Here is a 21,389-nt window from a genome sequence, read left to right as displayed (position 1 = left end):
ACTAACTTCCGCAATTCAGAGTGGGGAACAGCTAACATTCTAAAATGATAAAAGATGCTTTGCCACACTTTCTTTGATAGGCACACTTGTGATTGTCCTTGTAAATTACTATACTTTCACACTTTGCATGGATGTAAACCTTGCAAAATTGTAATTTTCTGCTTCAAACTTCTGCATGAAAACTCATGTAGAAAACATCTCATTATGTCAATAGATTCTTGCCGAACACTACAAATACTGCTACAATTCCACTTATATACAAGGGCCTGTCTACATCTTCCCTGTACCTCTTCAGCTATCCCTTCTTCAACATTCCTAGGAACAATTTCCTCTTTTTCAACAGGAATACCACCCTTCACTTCAAAACATCCACAAGTTGTTTCAATTGCATGCACTAATGTGTTCCTTGGAAGTAGCTTTCTTTATTAAAGAAAGGCTCAGTGTTAGATGTATGCTTCCATTCAACTCTAAAACTTTTACAAAAGTAATTTTTATTCACAAGTCTTTCTTTCTGACTTTTTCTCTTGAGGCTTAACACTGTGTTATCCAGTATTTTCATTCTGTTTAATATTAATATAAACAGTTTTCACTTCAAGGCAAAAGCCTTATCTACTACAGTTTATCGGCCAGATGTACGACCCTGAATTGCATGCACAAACGGTTTAGCAACACGTTTGTGCATGCAAAAACGAATAGGGCCATGTACAATTCCTATTTAGTGAGTCGCAATTTGTTTGCGGCTCGCTAAATAGGAATTGCGACTTGCTATTAGGAAGGGGCATTTCAAGGGTGTCCCCTCCTGATACAGACTCTCTACGCCAGGTATGAATGTTTTGTGACCGCAATTGGGGTCGCAAAACACTTGCAATTTACCGCCCTCTTCAAGGGTGGTAGTGCACTTGCAAATGGGAAGGGACCCCTTCCCCTTTGCAAATGCAGGAAAAAATATGTTTTAGGGGCAGGCAGTGATCGCAGGCACCACTACCTGCCCTTAAAAAATTAAACAAAAACATTTAATTTTCTTTTTTTAAATGCATCCGGTTTTCCCTTAAGGAAAACGGGCTGCATTTTAAAAAAAATAACTGTTTATTTAAAAGCAGTCTCAGACGTGGAGGTCTGCTGAGTTCAATAGGCCACCATCCCTGGGAGGGCCAGCCATTCCCATTGGGGTTGCAAATTACGAGTGCCTCAATAATATTCATGAGGCATGCAATTTGCAACTTCATTGGGAATCGCAAACAGTGTCTCAGACACTGTTGTACATGGAATTTTGCGACTCGCAATCGAGCGCAATTTGCGAGTAGCAAATTGTCATGGTCGACCATCATGTGTTACTTTTGCTCATAAGCTGCTGATCTTCTCTTACACTGTTTTATATTTCTTAGTAAATTTTGTATAAACCTATTTCTAAACATTCTTCTTCCTTTCTCCTTGTACTGTTTCTGCCTAGCTTTTACGTGACTTCTTTTTTTAGACTGGTTTCCCCTTTAAACACGACTTACTGCTCTTCGTTTCTGGGTTGTTGGTAATGTTTGACATAATTTTCCATATTTTTCATTTTTCTTTCAACCGTTTTAAGAAACCGCTTACTTTCTTACCAACACATTGTTTTTTGATAGAACATTCTATCCATTAACCTCTTTTTTCTTGTGAGTTTTTTCAAAGTAGTCCTGTTTTTTTGTGCTTTTCTCCTCCCTTCCTTTTTTGAAATCTTAAAATCTTCTGTTTGTACTGTAGCAGATATCTGAAAAGAAAATAGAACACAAATGTAATGTTCTATAATTAAACCAGCTAAAATTGTTAATAAACAATCATAGATATATGATTATTTTACTATTTACAAATCTGGAACCAAGTACACAGCAATATGTTGAATAATTAGTATACCCTATGGCCTAGCTACAGCATACCCTAGTGGTGAGTTTTTTTTGGTACAATAGCAGGCTAACGCTTCACAAGGGGTTTTAAATACAGCCTAGAAATATAACTGGGTGCAGAGCCTCAAGTGTACCGCGCCTCACGGGAAACAAACTTTACAACGCAGTCATTACATCGCACTACCTTTACATAGCAGTCATTACATCGTAACATCCTTTACATCGCATGTCATTACAACGCAGCCATTACATTGCATGTCACTACAACGCATGTCTTTGCAATGCATGTCACTACAATGCAGGCATTACATCGCAAGTCATTACAACGCATACCATTACAACGCATTGTACCCTTTCACTATCCGACACTCACCCTACTGATGGAGTTAGAATAGGAATTTTTACCCCTACACTATCCAACACTTACCCTACTGTAGCACTCACTGGAGTTAGAATAGTAATTATTACCCCTATACTATCCAACACTAACCTTAAATGCAATGTAATGGTATGCATTGTAATGGTATGCTTTGTAAAGGTATAATGCAATGTAATGGAAGGCGTTGTAAAGGTAGTTTCTGAAAATGCGATGTAATGGCAAGCTATGTAAAAGAATGCGTTGTAAAGGATGTTACGATGTAAAAACTGTGTTGTAAAGGCATGCATTGTAAATGTATGGATTGTAACATCATATATTCACCTCAGACATGTCTAAAGGACTACTTCTCTGGATAGGTGACTTAGTAGCGTTAGTTCTTTACTAGCTATCTGAATGAGTGTCCCACTCCCTTAATGGAGGTGTGTTTCATATGTAGGTAAGTTTGTTGGTACATCACTGGCTCTGTTTGTGACTGACTGGCTCTGTAAATGTATTTGTAAGGGGCAGAATGGATTGCCACCTCGATGTGTTAGTCACTATTGGGCTATTTAACTGAATGTGTCACTGCCTTCAATAGTACTAGAAATATAAGAGTTATGTCTGTGCATGTCAGTGAAAGTTTAGATGCTTGTGACACTGAGGGGGTGTATTAGTGGCTTTTCCGTTTAGTATGTACTTAATTGAGATTCAATTCAGGGAACTGGATTTATAACTGAGCATATAGATGCTTATAGTTGTGAAAGTGTGTGTATAGCTCAGTAAAACTTTTGCTACCTTTATGCACATAGGAGTGTACCATATTGCCTGGCTACAGGCCACCTTAGAGGTGAGTTATATGTGGTAGAATAGCAGGTTAACACTTGTCAAGCGGTTTTAAATGCCAAGTAGGCCTAGCAGTAGATCTGAATGCACAGCCTCAAATGTAGCTGGCCTGAGACATGTTTAACGGTCTACTTCCCTGGATGGGTGATTTGCTCTTGTCAGTTCTTCACTTGATATCTGAATGACTTTCCCAGTTCCTATGTAAAAGTGTCTTTCCATATGTAAGTAAGTTTGTTGGTACATTACTGCCTCTGTTTCTGACTGTACGGCTCTGTAAATCTATATGTAAGGGCTGGCATGGATTGTCTCTTGGGTGAGTCGGTCACTAATCGGTTATTTAAGTGAGTGCGTACTGCCTCCATTATTGCTAGATACATAAGAGTTGTGTCTGTGTTGGTAGTGTCAGTTATTTTGCTAGATATCTGAATGAGTGTGTCAGTCCCTATATGGGGGTACGTTTCCATATATAATTAAGTTTCTGTTTGTGAGTGTTTGGCTCTATAATTGTGTATGCAAAGGAGCAGCATGGATTGCCTGTTTGGTATGTTACTTACTATGGGGTTAACTCAATGTGTGTGTGCCATTGTCTCTATTAACCCCAGATACATAGGAGTTGGGTCTGTGCATGTGTGTGAATATTTTTTATGCTTCTGACAATGTCTCAGGGAGTGTATTAGTAGGTCTCTGCTTTTGGACGTGCTTATATATGATGCAAATCAGGGTGGCAGAGCGGATAAATAACTCAGAATATAGGCCTGCATGTGTATGTAGCTCTGTTAAACTTCTAACTACATGTGTTAACTTTTTGTGCACGTATGAGAGTACAATAAAGCCTAGCTACATAAGGGTCAGTTATATATGGGAGCAGTAGCGGCCCGTCCCCTGCAAAAGTGGTGGGATGGGCCGGAGGAGGGAGGTGGAGAGGGAGGTTCGGGGGACAAAAAAATAAAAGAATAAAAAATAAAACTAACTTACATAGAATGCCATCGCCGCTGACTGCCACATCTGTTATGTTATGTCATGTTAGGCGGATTTGTGAAGCGCACGGCTGCCCCAGCAAAGGGGAGTCCCGGCGCTGAAACCAGATTAGTACCACTGAAGACAACAGAACAACTTATAACGAAGGGAACAAAACATTTTTAATCGCCTTACGGAAGGGCAGATAAAGCTGTAGACTACGGATGGAGATGGGGAGAGAATTCCAAAGTCTAGAAACCACCACTTGAAAGGAGTGGCCGCCAGCACGCGCCCTCCTCACCCTAGGGACAACCACCAGGTTCTGTCCCATGGAACGGAGTTGACGGGAGGAAGTATAGACAAGAAATCAGGTCAGACAGAATGCTGGGTGATGAGGTGTTGAGACTTTTAAAAGTGATACAAAGGGCCTTAAATTCAATACGCCTAGCAACGGGCAGCCAATGAACAGGCACAGGCTCCCAGGCTGCACTGAGGCCAATCCTGACGCTGCATGAAAGCAGTGTCAGGATTGGCCTGAGCGCTGGCAACCTGCACTTCGAGGCAGACTGGGAGACTGTGCCTGCTCTCTCTAGCGCCAGCCAGGCAGATGGGAATGGAGAGAGCTTCACTGCGCATTACGGTTTGGCCCGCCTGAGAAGACCGGCCAAACCGTCATGCTCAGTGGCGGGAATGCACCACCACTCCCCCACCATCAGTGTCATCCCCCTGGACCCACCCTCAAGACTCGTCAGTGTCCTGTGGTGGGTCTAGGGGGATTAAAATAAAACTATAATCAAAAATGGGTTTAAAACCTGTTTTATTTTCGTTTTATTAGACGGTGGTGGCAGGGTTGTGGAGCTCCTGTTCTCTAATGGAGGGGCCGCTGCTGTGTGGGAGAACAGCAGGTTAATACTTCTCAAGAACTTATAAATGGCAAGTTGGCCTAACAGTAGAACTGGTGCACACCCTCAAGTATACCAGGCCTCAGCCATGATTAAACGCCTATTCCTCTAGATGGATCACTTGGTACTGTCAGCTCTTTATTACATATCTGAATGAGTGTGTCAGTTCCTATGTGGGGGTTGTTCCCATATGTAATTAAGTTTGTAGGTACATTACTTGGTCTGTTTGTTACTTTATGGCTCTATAAATCTATATTTATGAGGTGGCATGGATTGTCTCCTGGCTGTGTTGGTTACTATTGGGATATTTAACTGAGTGTGCCACTGCCTCCATCAGTGCTACATGCATAAGAGTTCTGTCTTTACATACAAGTTAATGTTTAGATGCTTCTGAGAGTGTCTCAGGGAATGTGTTAGTGAGTCTCCCATTTTGTGTTTGCTTACATGAGATTGAAGTCCGGGTGAAAGACTGCATGTTTAACTGAGCATATGTGCCTCTAAGTGTGCATGTTGCTCACTCATACTTCTAACTACATGTGTTAGCTTTTATGCACATAGGAGTGTACCATATGACCTGCCTACAGGCTACCTTAGGGGTGAATCACATATGGTAGAACAGCAGACTAACACTTGCCAGGCGGTTTTAAAAGCAAAGTCAGCCTAGCAGGAGAACTTCATGCACAGGCCTGAGAGATGTTTACAGACCTTCTTCAGTAGATGGGTGACTTTCTTTTGTCAGTTCTTTACCAGATATCAGAATGAATGTCTCAGCTCCTATGTGAGAGCATCTTTCCATATGTAAGTAAGTTTATTGGTACATTACTGGCTCTGTTTCTGACTGTATGGCTCAGCATATCTTTATTTAAGAGCTAGTATGGATTGTCTCTTGGGTGTGTCAGTCACTAATGGGTTCTTTAAGTGAGTGTCTCACTGTCTTTATTACTGCTAGATACATAATGGTTATGTAGGTGCATGTGAGTGAAAGTTCACATGCTTATAAAACTGTCTGAGAGTATGTATTAGTAGATCTCTCCTTTTGCATGTGCTTACATGAGTTTCAACTCAATGTACAACAGCGATAGTATAAGTAAGCACTTTGGCTTCTCAGGGCTCATATAGCCACAGAAATGTCTAATTACATGCGTTATGTTTTAAGCACATAGGGCCAGATGTAGGTAAATGGCATTTACCGATTCGTAATTACCAAATTTTACCGATTCTGTATTTACAAATCGGTAAATGCAATGTAGGTAAATATTCTGTAACAATTACCGAATCGTAAAGATTCGATAATTACCGAATCGGTATTTACCGATTCGGTAATTGTCATTGATTCCTATGGGCCTTTACCGAATCTGTAAATACCGATTCGGTAAAATTACTGAATAGTCAAGGGTGGAAGGGTGTCACTTTGACACCCTGTTGCACCCCTGATTCAGGCTTGTGTGCCATGTGACACACATACATGCCCTTAGGGCCCTTAGGGCATGTATGTGTGCCACATGGCACAGGTGTACATGCACAGATTTGCATATACACAGGTATTTGTTATTTACCACCGACTAGTAGTTGGTGGTAAATAACGAATCCTTAAGGCCCTGTGGCACTGTTTTCAGTGCCACCTACATCTCAAATTACGGATTCGGTAAATTTACCGAATCGGTAATTTACAGAATCGGTAAAATTACAGATTCGGTAAATTTACTGAATCGGTCATTTTTAAGGCCCCCTACATCTAAAACTCCAAATACCGGTCCGTAACGGCCCAAATCGGCCGTTACCGACCGGTATTTGGCCACCTACATCTGGCCCATGGAAGCATGCCTATGGCCTAGCTACAGCCTACCTTAGGAATGAGTTCTATGTGGTAGAACAGCAGTTCAAATCTTGTGACTCAGTTTTAAATATCAAGTCAGTCTAGCACTAGAAGTAGCTGCACAGTCTCAACTGTACCAGGCCTGAGACACATTTAAAGGCTACTTCTCTAGAGGGTGACTTGGTAGTGTCACTTATTTTGCTAGATATAAGAATGAGCATGTCAGCCCCTATGTAGGGGTATGTTTATGTGTAACTAAGTTACTTGGAAGATTGCTACCTCTGTTTGTGTTAGTAAAGCTTTATCGTTGTAGTACTAAAGGAACAGCATGGATTGCCTGTTGTGTGTGTTACTTAATAATTGGATCATTTCAGTGACTGTGGCACTGCCTTGATCAACCCTAGATATAGAGGAGGTGGTTCTGTTTATGTGTGAGAAGATGTTAATATGCTTCTGACAATGTCTCAGGGGGTGTATTAGTGGGTCTCTGCTTTTGGATGTGCTTATAGATGATACAACTCTGGAGTAGAGTGGATATAGAACTCAGCAAATAGGCCTGTAAGTGTGCATATACCTCTCTTAAACTTCTAACTATGTGTTTTATCTTTAATGCACGTAGGAGAGTATCCCATGGCCTATCTATCCACTACCTAATAGTTCACTTATATGTAGCACAACACCAATTTAAAATTCAACAATGTTTTCTAAAACTCAAATCAAGCAGTAATGCTTTATAGGCATGCTCTACAGCACAGGATTCTACTACAAGTAGACCATTGAAGTACAAACAAATAAAATATACCAATTCCAGATAAGGTAGGAAAACAACATATAGCACATATTGACTAAACCAGCACAAACTATTCAATCATCTAATTCAAAATAGAAGGTTGAAACAATAAGCTTTATTGATGCTGAGTGTTTCATTATACAAATACCTATCTAAGATACTCTTTAAATGTACATATCAATTACTATTCAAATACATAACTAGGTCCATATCCACTACACTTCAACTATAAGCAAATATTTCAAATCCTTTGCATTTATGTCATAAGTTATATAATGAATATTCTAAATTTAGTACATTAAACTATCACTTAGAAGAGTCTACCTTTATAGATTTATTTTAATTTAAGAGTTTTATATAGCGCGAACTAGACCTTAGACATCGGCTATCAGAGCACTTTACATGAGCACCAGTTTCCTTACAGACGGACACATTAATTTTTGTTAGGCACGGGAAGATTAAGTGATTACCCAGAATCACAGGATGTTGAGCGTCGTTGCCGAGACTCAAACACAGTTCCCCAGTTTCGAGGTTGACCACTCTAACTGCAAGGCTTCATCCTCTCCCCAATCTTTAAAACTAGCTGCATCATTTACAGAGCCACCATGACCAGCACCACTAATTATCCTATGAACAAGCTCACCATTTCGGGTGGCTCTCGGCTCACTCGCAGCCAGAACACCAGAATGTAGAATAAGAAGTCTGGAGAAAAAAACAAAGAAGGACGTTCCATTTATGGAGGAGAAAAATGCTACTTACCAGTATGCATCTGTTCTTGGCATGTAGAGCTGCAGAGGTACACACTGTGCATAGATCGTGTATATACAGTATCAATCTCCTCATTATTAACATACCTGCTAATTAGCTTTGTAGAGCTTCAAATATTACCAAACTTTCACTTCAAATTTCTGCACACAGAAAATGATTAGTACCACTCTCTGTAAGAATGAACCATTAATGGCAATTTTTCCCTCTCTTTTCCAGTGATTATGATGTCATAAGAAAATGAAAACATTTCCTCACTTTTTCCCATTCTTATAGATGTTTTCATTGTTCAGTTATTTTTAACCCTTTAATAATGTACTGTTAAGAAGCCCAAACTGGTAGTGCCTGTGGGTGGAGTTGCAGCTCCAATGCGATGCCCAGCGCGGTCCCTCAGTGTAACTCTGCGATGGAGTCACAAATCAATAAGGGAGTCTGTTGAAGCATTTACAATACTACTAGTATATATTTTCAATTATATATCAGATACAATAATAGTAGGGATCACTGACAGAATTTCGACCTCAGAAATATCGACCTACAAGAATATCGAGTCAACAATATCGAGGGCAAAAATATCGACATCCTATCTACAACATGGTAAGTACAAAAATATCGAAAAAATAATATCGATGTAAAAAATATCGATGTTAAAAATATCGTTATTTTTTTATATATATAAATGTAAAAGTAAGTATATAACACTAATAAATAAAATATACATATTTAAAAGTATCTAATAATGTTTAAAATTAATAAATAATACATATATATTAATAATACATTAATTAAATATATACAGTAAAGATATAATATATATGTACTGAACAATAAGTATTAATAATTAATTTACTAATTTATAAATTAATGAAATATATTCTAATTTACTAATACATTTACAAACATAAAACAATAACATAAATAAAATGTAAGTAATATAAAAAATAAAATAAACATGTGATATTTTAACAATTAATTATATAAAACGTTGGATAGCGTAAGGGTAAAAATTACTATTCCTACTGCAGAGAGTGGAACAGTAGGGAAAGCGTTTGATAGCGTAGGGATAAAATTACTATTCCCACTCCAGAGAGTGCAACAGTCGAGAAAACTGACCCTGAACCCAAAAAACACCCCTTTACCCACGAACTGAAAACTGACCCTGAACACTAAAAATACCCCTTTACCCAAAAACTGAAAACTGACCCTGAACCCTAAAAATACCCCTTTACCCAACAACTGAAAACTGACCCTGAACACTAAAAATACCCCTTTACCCAAAAACTGAAAACTGACCCTGAACCCTAAAAATACCCCTTTACCCAAGAACTGAAAACTGACCCTGAACCCTAAAAATACCCCTTTACCCAAGAACTAAAAACTGACCCTGAACTCTAAAAATACCCCTTTACCCATGAACTGAAAACTGACCCTTAACCCTAAAAATACCCCTTTACCCAAGAACTGAAAACTGACCCTGAACCCTAAAAATACCCCTTTACCCATGAACTGAAAACTGACCCTGAACCCTAAAAATACCCCTTTACCCATGAACTGAAAACTGACCCTGAACCCTAAAAATACCCCTTTACCCAAAAACTGAAAACTGACCCTGAACCCTAAAAATACCCCTCTACCCAAAAACTGAAAACTGACCCTGTACACTAAAATTACCCCTTTACCCAAAAACCCAGAAATGACCCTGAACCCTAAAAATACTCCTTAACCCAAAGTTAAATAATATTATTTAATTAGCAATTAATAATTAATTAACAATAACAATAAAGTAAATATATTAGCACATAAGCTGTAATTAATATAATTTAATAATTAATATCATATTTCCCCAAATAATTAATTAACAGTAACTAAAAATTATACATATAAATTAATTACTCTAATTAATGTAATTAACTAATGAATATTATTTAATTACCAATTAAATACTAATTTAAAATATGTTCAAAATTATATTAATTAATTAACTAATTAATATTAATTATTTGCCAATTCATTAGTTATAAATATTTAAAAACATATATTAATTAATTAATTAATATTAAATTACTCCCCACCCTATTCCCCTATAAACCCACATCCCGCTACAGAAAATATATATCAATTGATCAATTAATTATTTCCCAATTAATCAATATTAATTAGCAAATAATTATAATTAATTAATTAATCCTACTAATTATTAATCAACTTACCATAATTAAATTACTTCCCACCCTATTCCCCTATAAACCCACAACCCGCTCCGGTACTAAAACATCAAATTTCCTTATAAATTTATATATTATTATAGAAAATGTATACACATATAATAGTAATTATTTTAAATACTTAAATTAAACATATAACACATACATAATAAAAAACTATAAAATAATACAAATATCGATATTAGTGTCATCGAAATTATTAACATCGATATATATGCTATCGATATTACTAACTTCGATATTACTTACATCGATATTAAGTATATCGATATTACTTACCTTGGGTCGATATTCTGTCCTACGATATTCTTGCCTTCGATATTATGCTCCTTCGATATTTCAGACTCGATATTATGGTAGGTCGATATTTCCAACTCGATATTTTGACTGTCTACCAATAGTAGTTAATTGGAAAACACATATTTCCATCTATATACTATATCTAAAGTAGTATAGTTTGAAAAATCAAACCACAAACTATTTAGAGCGCTTCCCCCACATTGCTTTGCTTCAGTTCCCACAACAACCTACTTTGAAACATTCTACTGTACCAGTAGGTCAAAGGTTTACACACTTTCTAACTAGAACATACTAGTTTCAAGTTCAACTACAACAGGCGTGGTTGAGTGCTAAAAAAGTAAGCTTAACCACAATTGTGTAATTTGTGAAACATTTATCCGCAGCCAATCACAGATGTAGTTACATTAGTAATAAAATCACAACCTAATTTTACTTTTCACATTATTTACACCACCCAATCAAATACGTAATTTCCTAAACCAACTCCACTCCTCCATTTAACAGTCTTTCATTCTACTAACAGTCACATTCAGCTATAGCCCCGTCCTGTGTGCTACTACTCCTTCCTTCAAAATGGTTAGAGTGCGGATTGTGGGTTACAGCTATGTTTTCTGGGCCATGGAGAGTGTGGGAGAAAGAGTGGCATTGACTGGAACTAGGGTTTGCCTGATGTGGATATTGAATGGTTTGGCCAGAGAGGTTTAACATGACACCAATTGCTGCCTTTGGTTGAGAGTATTGCACATTACCAATATCCTGACATCTTAATAGTGCAATGTGGTGGCAATGAACTAGGCACTGTTGCTGGGGCTGGTTCGGAAATTGTAATAAAACTGATCTTAGGTCAATAAGTGACACTTTTGCCTTGCACTGTCTGGGTATATTCCAACATATGCCAAAGGCAGAAACGGAAATGGTCAAATCAATTCTGTCAGCAGATTGACAAAGCCAGGAAACATGTTAATAAAGCTGTTTCTGCATTCCACAGAGATCATAACATGGACTCTATCTACAACAACAATCTATGTTTCAACATGCATGTAATTTACAGAAGTGATGGAGTTCATTTTACAGATGAAGGCAACAAGGTGCTTCTCAGCAACCTGAAACTCTACATCTTGTCTTATGTGTAGCTATCACATACTCAGAATGAATACAAAGGATCTCTTAAGAGCCACCCTATTGCCCAACACTAAATAATATTCAATTCAAATCCTTTAAAAAAATATATTTTCTGGAGTCGCAACTCTGTCGCGGACCGACAAAGTGAAAGCGTGAATTCAATGCACAACAACACATTTTAGATTTATAACTCTGATTTTACATCTATATATGTTATAATGATTTTTGGAGTAGTTTTGTGAGTGTCTAACTGTGTGTGAAAATGGGTCCCTAAGTCTAAGTGGGTCTGTGTCAACATATATCACTTTCTCAGTCTGAGTGGATACATAAGTGTCTTAGTGGATGTCTGAGTGGTGCATCTCTGAGTTGGTCTGTGACTGGATGTGTGAGTTTTTGAGTGGGTGTATGAGTAGGTGTATGAGTCTCTGAGTAGGTCTGTCAGTAGATGCATGAGTGTTTCAGTATGTCTGTAAGTGGGTGCACGAGTATCTGAGTGGGACTGTGAGTGGGTGCATAAGTATCAGAATAAGTGTGTGGCTGGGTACGTAAGTGTCTAACTGAGTCTATCAGTTGTTGTGTGAGTCTTTCAGTAGGTCTGTGAGTGGGTGCATCAGTGTTTGTGTGGATCTGTCAATGAGAGCATGAGTCTCTGAATGGTTCTGTGAGTGGGTGTGTAAGTATCTCAGTGAGTCTGTAAGTGGGTCACAAGTCTCTCAGTGAATCTGTGAGTGGGTGCATGACCCTTTGAATAGGTGTGTGACTAGGTGCATAAGTCTCTAAACGAGTCTGTGAGTGGGTGTATTACTGAGTGAGTCTATGAGTGGGTGCGTGACTATCTCAGTGGGTCTCTGAATGGGTGTCTTAGTGGGTTTGTGAATGGGTGCAATTAGTCTCTCAGTGAGATTGTGAGTGGGTGCAAGAGTATCTGAGTAGGTGTGTGACTCGGTGCATAAGTCTCCAAGTGCCTGTCAGTGCATGCATGAGTTTCTGAGTGAATGTGTAACTGATTGCATTAATGTCTGAGTGGGACTGTAAGTGGATGCTTGAGTCTCTGAATGGGTCTGTGAGTGAGTGCATGAGATTCTGAGTGGGTCTGTGAGTAAGAGCATGAGTATCTGAGTGGGTCTATGAGTGAGTGAGGGACTGAGTGCTCTGTGAGGGGTGTGTGAGCATCTGACTCGGTCTGTGAGTGAGTGCATGAGTCTCTGGGTGATTCTGAGAGTGCATGGGTCTCTGAGTGGGTCTGTGAGTGGATGGGTGAGTCTCTAAGTGGGTCTGTGGGTGGGTGGGTGTATGAGTCTCTAAGTGGGTATGCGAGTTGGTGTGTGAGTCTTCGAGTGGATCTGTGAGTGAGTGTGTGACTCTCTAAGTAGATCTGTGAGTGAGTGTCTGAATGGGTCTGTGTGTGCATGAGTGGGTCTGTGAGTGGATGCATGTGTCTGTGACTGAGTCTTTGAGTGGGTGAGGGACCCTCTGAGTGATTCTGTGGGAGACGGTGTGAGTCTGACTGGGTCTGTGAGGGGCTGTGTGACTCTCTGAGTAGGTCTGTGAGTGAGTGAGTGAGTGAGTGAGTGAGTGAGTGAGTGAGTGAGTGAGTGAGTGAGTGAGTGAGTGAGTGCATGAGTGAGTGTCTTAATGGGTCTGTAGGTGGGTGTATGAGTCTCTGAGGGGGTCTGTGAGACATTGCTTAACTGGCTGAATGTGTCTGTGAATGGGTGCATGACTCTGATTGGCTGTCTGACTGGGCGCATCAGTCTCTGACTGAGTCTCTGAGTGAGTGTATAATTGTTTCAGTGGGTCTGTGAGTGGGTCTGTGAGTGGGTGAGTGAGTCTTTGAGTGGGTCCATGAGTGGGTGCATGAGTTTCTGAGTGGGCCTGTGAGTGGGTGCATGACTCTCTAAGTGGGTCTGTGAATGAATGCAAGAGTGTCTGAGTGGATTTGGAAGTGCAAGCATGATTATGTTACTGAAACTGTAAGTGTTTGAGTGACTCTCTGAGTGGTTCTGTGAGTGGATGTGTGAGTCTGTGATTGGGTCTGACAGTGGGTGCATGAATCTCTGAGTGGGTTTGTAAGTGGATGTGTGTGTCTGTGTGACTCTGTGAGTGCATGCATTATTTTGTGAGTAAATGCTTGAATATATTTCTTTATTTATTTCAGCGAGGTTCTCGACTCCACCGAAATGTTACACAGGGGCCTCTCTGAGCACCGCAATGGGGTCCTCATGTGCGGGAAACAAAATTGAATTGCAGCATTCTAAAACACCAAAAAAGCCCATATCACACTCCTACAATAAAGGTATGGGGTAAGGCTACTCCTACTCTGATCCCTTCTATCTTTTTTACGCTTAGAACTAACCCCAGGGACTGACTCCCGCCTCATAAAATGGCCGTCTAAACCTTTTCTTTTAATTTATTTCAGTGAGGTTTGCACCTCCATCGCAATGTTACACAGGGCCACCAAGGGGTCGCAACTCCATCCATGTGGGGCAAAAACTCATTTATACATTTTGAACTCATAACAAATCTATTACACACCCCTACAATACACCCAGAGGGTCAGGGCACTCCTATTCTGACCTCTTCCATGTTTTTTAACGTTTAGATCCATCCCCAGGGACCAGCTTGGCTGCATAAAATGGTGGGCACAACTTTTTAGACAGCTTGTGGCCAGCCAATTACAGCATTCCTCTGGGCACGAGGACTCATGTAGTACCACATCGGAGACACAGATCCTTCACATATCTATATATACAAATTTGAATTTCAGTTAATATCTCTAAAACTACTGACAAGATTTTCACCACATCACAAAAAGGCATTTCATTGGATCAACATCTGCCTTACTGCCAAATTTGGTGTAATTCCGTTCATTGGGAATTAGCATGGGGAAAACATGTCTTGGGATGCCACCTTTTTTTCTGTCCCTGCTTAAAGGATCACCACGAAACTTTCAAGTCGGCAGCTGGAGTGAGTGTCATACTAGTTTTGAAAATTTTCACTGGGACCAATTAACACTGATCCAATTTAGGAAAGAATTAATGGCAGGTCTCTTTAAAGAATAATGTACAATAAAACAATAACATGTTACTTTCTCTCTCAAAACCCAGCTCCTCTCTAATTATTTTTTGACTGTATCTTTGCCTTTAACAATGTACAGCACTGTGGTGTGAGGATATATAAATGCTCACAATAGATTCAGTGTTCTATTGACAGTAAACTCCTATGTCAATGTTGTATTAGTCATTAGTTAATTAAAACCAGAAACTCAGAATTTGAGGGCCTGTAAACAACCACTAACTTCAATGACCAGCAATCAATAGTGCATGCTGCCTTATCTAAAGAGTCACTGTTCACATTCACTGAGTGTAGTGATCCATAGATTCTATAACAAGACTTGAAATCCACGCCCTGAAATTCAGGCAATCCATGGAAAATCACCTCTTCATCCAGGCCTGTGGTTAACCTCCTTTCTGTTACAGCTCAAGAGGTTCTGTGGCAAATTATAGACTATCCTCAATACTGTACTCTTGCTCCCCTGAAGGTCACCAGCCTAAGACAGTGTTGTTTTAAGGCACGGGTAATCATCCAGTGCCCCCACCTGCTAAAGGCCACCACCCCACCCTTGAATCGATCTGGAAAGTGACAAGTCCATCTATAAGGGTGCATGAAAGACATACATTTTTAATTTGGCAGCTGGATGTGTGAGCTATTAGCCCCCGCACTCTCTGGCAATTGATGGCAATTACATTGAAAATTAATATTTCTGTCCCATATATCTCCTTTCTTCACCTACCTCTTCTTCGTCATTCTCTTTGGCTTTCTCTATGTGTATATCCCCTGTCTCTCTCGATACTATCTCTGACTCACCTATGTCTACCTCCCCTCTCTCTCGCTCTTCAGAATACACCTCTCACCTTGCTCTCACACACTTCTCTATCTATTTCTACATCTCTGCCTCTCAATGTGCTGGTTCCATATCACCTCCCTGTATCTCCTCCGTATATTTCATCTCTCTCAACCTCATCCCTCTCTTTACTTCACTTCTCCATCTCCCTGTCCCTCACCTCTTGCTACCTCTCAGCAATCTCGCGGCCTGAGCATACTCTACCTCACCTCTTTATCTGTCTCATTTCTCTCTCTAGCTCACTTCTCCATCACTCCCTCATCTCTCTCTACCACACCACTTTCTCTCCATCTCTCGACCTGACCTCTCAATTTACCAAGTCATTTATTTTCTATTTCACCGCTCCATATTTCCTCTCACGTTTTCGGCCTAGGTTCTCACTAACTCACCTCTTGCTACCTTACTATTTTCTAATTAACTCTTTATCCATTTTTCTCTTTTATTTCACCTTCCTCTCTGAACCTCTCTCATTATACATCTTTCAAATGTATCCCCCATTTCTCCCTTTACCATGAAACTGTCTCATCTTCACCATCTCCCTATTCGACGTCAATCATACCTCTCTCTCAAACTCATTATAGTGAAATTTCATGGGGATAGACAGGCTAGTAACAGTAAATCCGACTACCAGGAATATTCGCGTGGAATTCTGGCCTACTTGTGGAGAAGGTCTAAGATAAAGAATCACCCACCATGAGATAGTGCTGTACTAACCAGAGACAACATAACATCTGTCTACGCAATCCCACTCATGCCACTTTCGTATTTCGTCACAGGTTTCAGAAATGTAGGATCAGATATACTAAGATGAAATTTGCAAATGGAGGTCACAACTTGTGCACCAACTTTTTACAAATCTTATGGTATTTTGCAAACTGATATATGTACTAATAGGTGGGTTCACAAAATAGTGAATCACAGTAGTTTGCATTTGACCAATGAGTAAGTTACGAACCATTACGATTTGCTGCCATCACAGAGATAGTGTCCTGCTGGGGTCAGCAGACCTCTATGTCTGTGATTGCTTTTAAATAAAGCAATCTTCTTTAAAGGAGAACAGGGTTCATTTAAAAAAAGTGAAAGTTTTTACAATAATTTTTTAAGGGTAGGCAGTGGTCCCACTAACTTCTGCCTACTCAAATATAAACATTATTGACAATTCACAGAGGGGAAGGGGTCTCTTAGGGACCATTCCTGTTTGTGAACAAGTTACCAATGCCTTTCAGTTGTTGGTAAAATATGTTTTGTGACCGGATCAAACACATTTTCTTGCCACAAATACTGTGACTTACCAAATCGCAGTGTTTGTGACAAGAAAATGCTTTCGCACATCTGGCCCAGCAGTTACTAGCCCAGAATACCGAGTCTGCGAAGAATGCATTTAGTACAAACTCGCAGCACACATAGGGAAAACCGAGCACCACCTCTCATTCTAGGCTAGGGGTTGTTCAACCCAGCCTCTTGCTGCCCAACTACTGAAGCACTACTGAGCTGCTAACTTGCTCACTGCTTTTTATTACCCCCCTGCTCACTCATGGCGCTGAACCTCAGCTACCTTTCCAAAGGCATCACATTACATCTTTGGGCCTTGTATAAGAGCGCCACACCTGACACGCCTTTATGTGACACAGGGGCGTGTGCGCTATCTCTGGCCCTAGGCTCACACAAGGCTCTCAGCTGTTACTCATGGTGGACCACGTCACACAAGCATAGTCACTTGCTGCAGATACAGTCTCTCGCCATCATTGTTCACTGCTGCAGGCAGTCACTCAGTGCAGATCCATCATTCCCAAGACAGGCACTTATGATCTTTGACACAGATGACGTCACTGACAAAAAGCAATAACTTAGGGCGGACTGTCGTTCAATGCATGTCACATAATGCGGAACTCGCGGTAGATACAATCACTGATCAGGCACATTCGCACCTTGTGGACAATCGTCGACCCCAGACACAGTTAACTGACACATATAAAATAATTCACTGCGGACACGCTTGGTCGGTCAGTACAGACAGCCACTCACCAGTCCCTCACTGCAGACACCTACTCACCTCACACGGCACCGCCCTCGGCGTTCTTTCATCCGTGGCAGTCTCTCATTCTGTTTATAGCTGTTGATCACATGCAGCCCTATCAAGGGAGCAAGGAATCACACACATTCCTTTCTCTCAGATCCAGCCAACCACTGCCTCTCGCAGGGGACGTAGAAGCCACTCTCTACCTATGTTGTTACTACAGACCCCGTTACTCTGTGCAGACAGAATCATTCACTGAAGACACTGGACTTCATTGCAGACTAAGTCACTTCCTGCAGAAAAGCGCTCTGAAGCAGACCTCTCTGCAGACGTCCCCTCGCTGCATGGAGCAGAACACGCCAGAACAGTCACCGCAGATAGCCATAAACATTTATTATTATTTATAAACCAGGCTAAAGCTTTATTGGCAGTTAATAAAAAACATATAGAAGCACACATCATTGACCAAATCTACTCGATAAACAAAACAATACATATACTATTTTAAAATGAAGACACACACTTACAAGAACCCCTTTCACAGAAACTGTAAAGAAGCATTGGTTAACCCAGCATGTGTGCAATCAGACAGCCATTCACCAGGAGCACAGTTGCGTACCAAACTCCTGTAATGCACCGTTTGCTACCTCTTGTATTTTGTTGGCTCACGGTTGTCACTTTTGTAATGCACCGTTTGCTACCTCTTGTATTTTGTTGGCTCACGATTGTCATTTTTGCTTCATGTAATGTAACGTTTGCTTTTGTATTTTGCTCACTTGTAATGTTCTCATGTATCAGTCCTGTTCCTATTGTGAAGCGCTCTGACGCCTTCGGGTAAAGTCCGCGCTATATAAAAACGCATAAATAAATAAATAAACCCACCTCATCTCACAGTCGCTCTCCCGAGAAAGTCACTCTCTGAAGGCAGTCACTCACCCGCCCTAGGCAGCTACTCGCCGCAAGCAGGCACTCGCATCAGAGAGGACGGTCACTCCGCCGCAGACAGAATCACTCACCAGGTACACTGTCGCTCACCACAGAGTGCAGCGAAGATTGTCGGGTGGGGATCTCCCGCCTGCACAAGAGAGGTCTCAGTCCATATTTCCCTGTTTCACATGTAAACTTACTGCTCCCGAAGGCGAAGGAGGGGACAGGGAGGGACCAACGCGGGAAAGGGAGGGGTAGGGACAGAAAGCAGATAGCGAGCGAGACAGGAATGAAGGGCAAGACAGGGGAAGCGTGGAAAACGGGATGTAGGCAGGGAGAGCTCCTACTTTTAAGAAGCAAAGTCGAGCGAAGGGCTGTGAAAGTTGGAGACAGTAAGATAAAATGAGGAGGAAAGTCAATATGATCTTTTAATAACGGGAGGAATGAGAATACAAGCAGTGGGACACGCTCCTCCCGCCCTCTGTGAGCCTGCAATGAGCTTAACTACGTCATAAATCAAGTACCCTGCATAGGTCCCCAATTTACATCACGTATGCAGGAGACCCCTCTTACTCCCAGGTTACCCAGTCCACACCCATTGAAGTGCAGGCGGAAGAGTTTCCGGGTCCAAGAACCAGACCGCCGGTGGGGGTCGGAGGAGAGGATCCTGGAAGCAACTATTCTTAGCAGCTCATTCTTCACATCCCAAATCTGCAGTCAGTGCGCCATCATGTGCCAAAGAACAGGAAGAAGAAAGGTAGCAAACCAAAACAAGCATTTGCAATGCAATAGGTCTCGCATTATTAATGTTTGAGCTATTGGCATTGCTAAAATAATACAACATCAAAAGCTCAAACCTATTGCCTTGCAAATGCTTTTGAGACTGTTGCCTTGTCTTGCGGAGAGGAAGAGGGAGAGAGAGGAAGCATGAGGGAGGGGGAGAGAGAGGAAGCATGAAAGGGAGGGGGAGAGAGAAAGGAAGAGGGATAGAGGGCAAGAGAGGGAAAGGAAAGGGGTTGAGGGCATGTGTTTAAGCAGACTGTTTATAGCCGTGTTGGCGTGTGACTAGCAGCAATGGAGTGGAGGGAGGAGGGGCTGGACCGAGGAGAGAAAGTGTGCGCAGAGAGGGAAACAAATATCGGTAGGTTAAAGCCCTCCAAATTATATGGAGATATAAGGGGATAAAAGGGTACTATAAGGCATGTGTATGTCCCGCAAACAGTTTGTAAAAGAAATATAGGTAGTAGGGGCAAATACATGCGGCAAGAGTGTATTAGTAAATGGATAGTGTGACTCTCCGTGGGCTACTGTTGTGCGCAAGATGATTGCAGTAGCATAGTGTGGAGCTGCAAAACTGAGCGAATGTTATGCAGTGGTTTTTGGGGAGCGGCTTGAGACGCTTACACTGTTTGCTAATAGTTACATTAACATGTAACCAACAAAGGCACAGAATGGAGGGATGAAGGAGTGAGTGGGAGGGAAGGCATGAATGGAGGTGGATTTAAAGTGTGTGCGGAAAGCTGTTTTAAATCACCTAAAAACTATCGGACAGTTCTGCTGGTAGTTTTTTGTTTAAAATTATCTTCTTGACCAGGAGTTGCATGTGTAGCAAAAGAACTCGGCGGGCTGTGTAGGCAATCAAGCGGAAAACGAAAGCCATGCAAAACTAGATGGGCCGGCCAGCAGTGAATGATTAGGGGAGAGAGAGGGGAGGTGCTGGGGAACAGATGGCCGTGAAGCAGGGGGCGGGGCAGCGGAACCCTTTGAAGTCACGGCCTGCGGCCGTGATGGCAAATGCTGCTGGCAGGGGAAGCCTGTGGGTGAAATGCAAGCTCGTGCACGAAGGAGCTTGTGGTCACGTGATTTCACGTGAACTTTCGAAAATCCGCTCGTAAAAAGTCAGCTTTTGGGTTGACAACAATAGGTCCGAGTTTCACTCGACCTAAATATCTGGGATGATAGCAGAGATCTAGGGGGGAGAACACGTGCTCATGGAAAGCTCTTCAGGACCTAGAGAGTCGCGTTTACGCGATGTAAAAACTGCCAAAAAGGTATGAGAGATCAAACTTGGAGCAAGGACAGAGGTCAAAGACAGGCAACGGCGAGTGATGGTGGTAGCAGAGAGTAAAGGACCAACAGAGAATGGTCAAGGAGGATAACAGATCAAGGGTAGTAATCTAAAGGAAATCAAGCGAAAATAACAAGTATTCAATGTACAGATTGGAGAAGGAAACCAAGGGAATATAACTGATCAAGAGTTTGAAAGTGACAGAGGTCAAGGTAATGTAAGATATATCAAGCGTATAAAACTCAAAGATACCAAGGGAAAATAACAAAGACCGAGAGTAGAGGGAGAAACCAAAGGAAAATAACCGCTCAAGGTTCTCCACAGGACACAGTGCAAGACAATCGAAGGGCAAAGATCAAGGTCAATAGAAAAAATAGAGGTTAAGTGCAAATAATATATCTAGGACAAATGATAGATCTAAAGGAACACAATAGATCAAACATACGAATCACAAGCATCAAGTGACGACAACAGTGATTAAGGGTAGAGAAGAAGGAGGTCCAGGGGATATAACAAAG

At 41.1% G+C, this 21,389-nt stretch overlaps 1 protein-coding gene across 2 annotated transcripts in view; it reads right to left on the bottom strand.

Moving 5' to 3' along the window:
* The window catches only part of LOC147730800 (PRKC apoptosis WT1 regulator protein-like), a 196,818-nt gene extending 177,814 nt beyond the window's left edge, over positions 1-19,004 (bottom strand). Inside the window, exon 1 of one of the 2 annotated variants that reach the window (XM_086955625.1) lies at positions 18,893-19,004. The gene's annotated coding sequence lies outside the window, so the exon portion shown is untranslated. Of the gene's footprint in view, positions 1-18,758; positions 18,852-18,892 lie in introns of those variants that run through there. The other variant, XM_086955624.1, reaches the window with a different exon arrangement.
* Between the last annotated feature and the right edge of the window lie 2,385 nt (positions 19,005-21,389).

This window comes from Lissotriton vulgaris, chromosome 2_1, assembly GCF_964263255.1.
Source record: "Lissotriton vulgaris chromosome 2_1, aLisVul1.2, whole genome shotgun sequence".
Taxonomy (NCBI): domain Eukaryota; kingdom Metazoa; phylum Chordata; class Amphibia; order Caudata; family Salamandridae; genus Lissotriton; species Lissotriton vulgaris.
Note: the sequence above shows the minus strand (reverse complement) of the source record. Positions and strands in the feature narration are given on the sequence as shown.